The following is a 6,000-nucleotide window of genomic DNA, read 5'->3' as shown; positions in this document are numbered from 1 at the left end:
AGTAAAGAGCAGGTAACCTCTTCTGACAAATCACAGTATACTTCAGAATTTAGTGGTCAAGGACCAACAGCACTGGAGAGCACCGTGGCAAAAAAAAAGCCCAGCAGAGTTTCTGGATCATCCATTTAAAGCCAATTCGTGAGTCAAGAGATGCAGGAGGTGCATCTTGTGGTGAGGTACATTTGTACGGATGCTGATGTCTTCTGAGCTGCTGTTGGCTTCTGTGCCATGCGAAGCTGAGGTGGCTGGAAACATGTAGCAGGTGCTACATCGGATTCCATCTGACACCTGCATGGCCACCCTTGTCCTGCAAGGGCTGGTTCACTTTGCTGTTTGATCCACATCCTGAGACAGACAGAAGTACTGCTGGGTGAGGAGGGAAAATGGCTGGCAGCTGTGTTGTAGAAACATGACTTTGCTGATCGCTTTCTTGAAATGCTTTCCTCCAGCAGCTGTGGCTCTGGGTATGATGGCTTAATTTCAAAGAAGCAAAGTTGTTAGTAATGTAATGCCTGGTCATTTGACTGTTTTGTGGTGTTCTCTACATCCCAGACTGGCAGATCTGTTCTTTACTCTTTGGGGCAATGACAAAACAAATGGTCTTTTCTAGACAGCAAGGTCCTAAAAGGATTTAATTGGGAATTCCCTTAGTTCATGTACATTGGCTGTTCAATGAATTTTCACCTGACTTATTCTTGTCCTACATTCATTAATTTTAGGGAGAGGGGAATACACCTTTGTTCTCTAGGAAAAGGTTTTTTAAAATTTTCTTTAATTTAAATTTCCACCCCTCCCCCCCACTGTTGCTTTTTTTTAAACCTTGAAGGTAATTTCCTGGTTACAATGTCTTGCTTGGGGCGCCCTAAGATAGGCTTGGTTTTCTATGGTGAAAGACTGGGGGGTTGATTTAGTTATTTTTGCTTTGGCTTGCACAGGCTTTTTTGAATGCTATTGACTGTATCATTCATCCCATTACATCAGATGGCAAAATTTTTTTCCTGAACATCAGCTATATATAGAGGCAAGGAGATAAATTTCCAGACCAAAGATTTCTGATATTCTAGAGGCCTCTAATTTCAGATCATTGTCACACTGGTGAACAACAAGGACCTTGGCAGACTTCAGATTTATGTGTAGCAGAGAAAAAAAATCGAGCCTCTAGATATGATTTGTCTGGCCTAATTCTGGTATGGTTCAGTGAGCTGTGCAGTGTTCTGCTTGATTTACCTCAGTGTAAACAGTGTTTGATCTCCTCTCCCAGACTGGTCTGGTGCCCCCTCCTTCAGTAAGGAAGTCAGGAGAAGTTTTGATCCCTGTAGTCAGAGCAGTGGCCTGGCCTCCCACAACTTGTTTTATTTGAAGGTCTCCTCAGCCAAATCTCCTGTGTTCAATTGGATGTTGCTGCTTCCAGGATGTGCTGTTCGTGTTCACCCTGCTGTGCTGGCACTTGTTGGCAAGCCTTTAGTATGTCTGTGATACTATGAATACCCCAGGATATATGGATCGCCTTTATCACAGTTTGCTTGAATTCCTTCTTTATTTTTAATGGGTCACATAGATCTGATAAACAAATATTTGTTTTCATCTAGATCATAGACCTCAACTCCCCTTTTGGCCTTTTGGCTATTTGCTTGTTTATGTGTGTAAAGTGCAGAGTTTTGTAGAAATTCAGTACTACAGGAAGAAAATACCTTTCAGATGTTCTTTCCCTTAAAAAAATTCTCATTTTCCAACATTATGCATAGTTATGGTATTCCAATTTAATTACACACAGAATAAATATAACATAGACCCCAAACTGGTGAGATCAGCTTTCAATCACAGCAGGCCATAAGCTCTAGTAATTAACCATACCTCCACAAACCATCCCTGCTAATAAATCCAGGGAAAAAAAAGAACACAGCAGAGGAAAAAAGGAGAAATGAAAAATACAAGGTTTTATAGCAACGGGCCAAACAGCACCCTAATGGATACACAATATATCCCTCAGAAAACATAGGGTGGTAAAGCCTTTGTTTTCCAAATGGAGCTGCCTGAAGCTGGGGATCTGGAGGCCTTCCTTTGAAGTGAAGGTGTGCTGGGGAGCTGAGCAGGGACACTGTGGTGACTCAGCTCCCTGTCCTTCCCCATTGGCCCTGAGCCCCTTGGGGAGCACAGACAGAGGAGATATAGGGTACCCTACAGCTGGGGGATGGTGTGGGCAAACTTCTTTGTGGAGGAGCTGGCTTGAGGTGAAGTCTGGGCTGCTCCAACCCAGTGTGGGAGATGGCAGAACCACTGCAAAGCCTGAGTCAGGAGACTGAGAGTGAATGTGGACTATCCTCTCCCATGTGGATTGGTAGGGCTTCACATGGAATATCACTGCTGCTTTTCAGTGGTGCTTGAAATTTTCCACTCTGCTTCTGATGTGACACGTGCAGCCCTTGAAAGTTCTCAAACTAGAGTCTTAACAAAAGAGATATAAAGCAGGGAGTCATTCTTCAGCTAAAAACAAACAAAATTAAAGATATTCTAAATGAAAGAATGGGAATTGTAGAAAGATCACCTGTTTCATTTCAGTCAGGCCCCCAGAGATATTAAACACACTTACTTCACAGACTTAATTGCCTCAGGATGAGGCAATCCTGTATATCTTTTTTAGAACCATTAATAACCTACTTCACCTGATTGCAGCAAGTATTTTATTAGAGGATTTGTCAAATGGTAAATGCAAGGACTTTATGCACAGATAAACAACAAAAATTGACCAAATTTAGCCTCCACTTACAGCTAAAGCTCATTTTTATTTTAATCTTCCATTTAATTTGAAACTTAATAGCTTTTCAAAAATTAAACCTACGTGATTTTCCTACAACACTTTTGATTAAATCAAATATGCTCATTTGTACAATACTCAGTGCCTTGTTATTGAGCATTGTTGAATATGAGCAATTTTATATTTTAATTCTTTTATTCCTGACATGACATAGAAGAAAGCAGAAATTCTTGAAAGATAATGAAAAACTAGCCATCCACAATTTATATTTGTGTTTACTTACATGTGTTTATTTGCGAGCACAGAATGCTGCCCCTCAGAAGAAGCCAAGGCATGCACACAATTGAAATGTCTAGTTGTCTGGATGGTAGAAAAGGATCTGCAATTTTTGAGGTGTCTCAGTGACAAGATAAAACTATGCAATGATGGTGGAAAGAGCAGGCAACGTGTTTGTGAGCAAGGGGACGTTGCTGCTGTGTGACATCCAGCCCTCCTGGCTGTGTTGAGAGAGGGGAGCAAACTGGTGGGAATCCAGAGGACAACAGCAAACAAAAGCAGGAAGTTAACAAATGTCTCCTTCAATGAAAGGATGCACTAATTTGCTTTCTTTAGTATTAAAAGGAGGAGAATGAGGGGCCTCATTTGTGTTTTGGGATGGAGAGGTAAGGAAAGGCCATCCATTGTTTATTTCTCTGTAGCTGTTATTCAAAATTGGCTGATATTTACTGGAAGGTAAGATTAGGTTGGATATTAGGGAACAACTTCTGCTGGTATAGTGAAACATGGAACAGATTGTCAGGGTATATGTAGAAATCTCCTTGATGGAAATTTGAAAAACCAAGTCAGACCTCTGCTGTTGGGAGCTGTTTGGAGACAGGTCCATCCAGCTCTGGGGCTGGACTGCTCTGATGCTCTGCTCCTCAGCACTCTGTTCACGTGGCTTTGTCCTAGGGCAAGGTCAGGCAAACACATATGCAATAGAGCAGAGGGACTTTTCTGTGGAATAGAGGGAGTGTGTCTGATCCTCAGTATGCAAGGTGCATTTCTGGCTGGGAGTTAAGACATGGATGGAGAATGATATCTGTCTGCCCTGCTCTACAGAGCTAATACCTCTTCTGCTGAAGCTACTTTTAACAGAATTTTGTATTATAAATTTACACTGCCATGTTTATCTTACTTTTCTTAAAATAAAAAAAAAAAACCAAAAAATCTAGCATGGACTTGGTACCACCTTCCTCAATCCCAAATGTTTCAATCTAAAATTCCACTGTGGTGCTTCAGAGTGCTTGTAGTTTAGTGTCTCACATCACTACCCTTTGCACAATCAGTGCATCCCTCACAGAGCGCTGCAGCCAGAAATTCCCTCTTCTGTCTTCTGATAGTGGCCATAGTGGGAAAAGTAGAAATTGAAAAGAAAATATGAATGGGAAATAAAGTTCCCAGAGAATATGGCATTGCCTCTTCTTAGTCTCATTATTTTGATTTCAGTTGAAATACATGCTACTTAAATTAAAAAAAGTTATAAAGTAAAGAAGCATTTTTGTGGCTATTAAAATCCACATTCTGATAAACCTGCAGATTCACAGAGAACTTTTTAATGTACATTGGAATGGAAGCTCAAGAAGAGGCTATCACAAAGAAATGAGATTTCTACTGCAGAAATATTATTTCCTTATGAAATACATTATGACTTACTCTGCTGTCGTGCTGGTGACTTAAAGAATATTGTGGAAGATAAGGACTGATTATGAATTCTGTGTTGGTGAAGATTAAAGATCCCCCTTAATTCCTGTTGAATTATTCTAAAAGGAAAATATCATGTCTCAGCAGCAGATTACGGATATCTGCTTGCTCTTTGGCAGGGGAAGACAGAGAGACACACACTCTTCAACCTCAGGCTGTCTGTATTCTGAGGAGAGTGCACTGACAGTTCCTCAGACAAGCTCACCCCTTTGACTAGCTGGCCAAAGGAGGAAGATATTTTCATGTACAAAATGCCCTTTAGCCCTAAGCCTCTCCTGAGGCATCTAAATTTCAGTTAGAAGCCTAACCTCAGGCACTATTAATGCATTTTTTTTCAAACCCACCTTTGTTGCATTAAAATAAGATGGGATATGTGCACTTACACTGCAAGGAGAACATGATGAAGAGGGGAAAATCAACCTTTACGAATATCAGCTTATCATCAGTGATAAACTTAATAGCATTCACGTTTCAGTGATATAAATCCAACTGGTTCCAGTGCAGGATAGACCTTTATGAGTCAACAGAAGCCAACTCAGCATGTGCTGCAGGTGATCAGTTCTGCCCTGTCTTTCTTGCAAATAGGCTTGTTTTTCATTTTCTCCAGTAAGTGTTCTTAACATTGAAGTGTTCTTGACATTCCCTTCCTGAGGAAGTGTGTTATCTGCCACACTCACTAACTGCTGCCTGACCTGGGCTCCCTTTTGGGCTCTTTTTTACTTTCCAGCAGTTGTTAATGTTGTTTTTAACTGGTGGCACATCTTTGTAAAAAGGATGGAGAAACACAGTTCAAAAGTGCCTGTAGGGAGGTTGGTTGTGTGTGCCTTGCTTACCAGGCTTCCAACTCAACGTCCCTTGGTGGGCTGGCTTTGAATCTGTTCTTTTTGGCTTTCTGTCTGAGTGTCTTCTAGGGTGCTACCTCCTAGGAACCCCAAATAGATAATTTCTTTAGCTGTGTGTTGAAATCAACCTGCTGCAGTCACTGCATGCTGGGGAGGGCTCCAGTCTGGTTAACCTGTGCTTTGCAAACACCAGTCCTCCTCACAGGGAAAGGAATGACTGGTTTCAGTATCTCCACTGGACTTAAGAATGGGAGTGGTGCCAAGCTGCTTGTCATTAGATGAAAACACAAGGAATTATGTGCATGTTCAGACAGAAATTTTCCAAATAATTTACTACTTTTTTTTTTTAAAGGTAAGGGAATAAAAATGGTGCAAGCTGGCACATTTTATAGCAGCTTTGCAGAGAGTTTTCAGACTCTTGAGTTGTGAGTGTTTACATGTGAGTGTTTAAGACTCATTTTAGGTGATTCATGTTCTGTTTGGATCTGGGCCCCAGGTATCGGTAAGAAGCTTATCATTTTGCAGTGACCCACAGCTCTCTGGAGACGTAGATTTCTACGAGAACATTACCTTTGACAGAAAACTAGGTGTTTTCTGCACTTGAGACACTGGATCATAAAGTTATGGGACTGGAGAAGACCTCAAGGGATGAGCCAGTCA

This window comes from Corvus hawaiiensis, chromosome 10 (genome assembly GCF_020740725.1).
Source record: "Corvus hawaiiensis isolate bCorHaw1 chromosome 10, bCorHaw1.pri.cur, whole genome shotgun sequence".
NCBI lineage: Eukaryota > Metazoa > Chordata > Aves > Passeriformes > Corvidae > Corvus > Corvus hawaiiensis.
Note: the sequence above shows the minus strand (reverse complement) of the source record.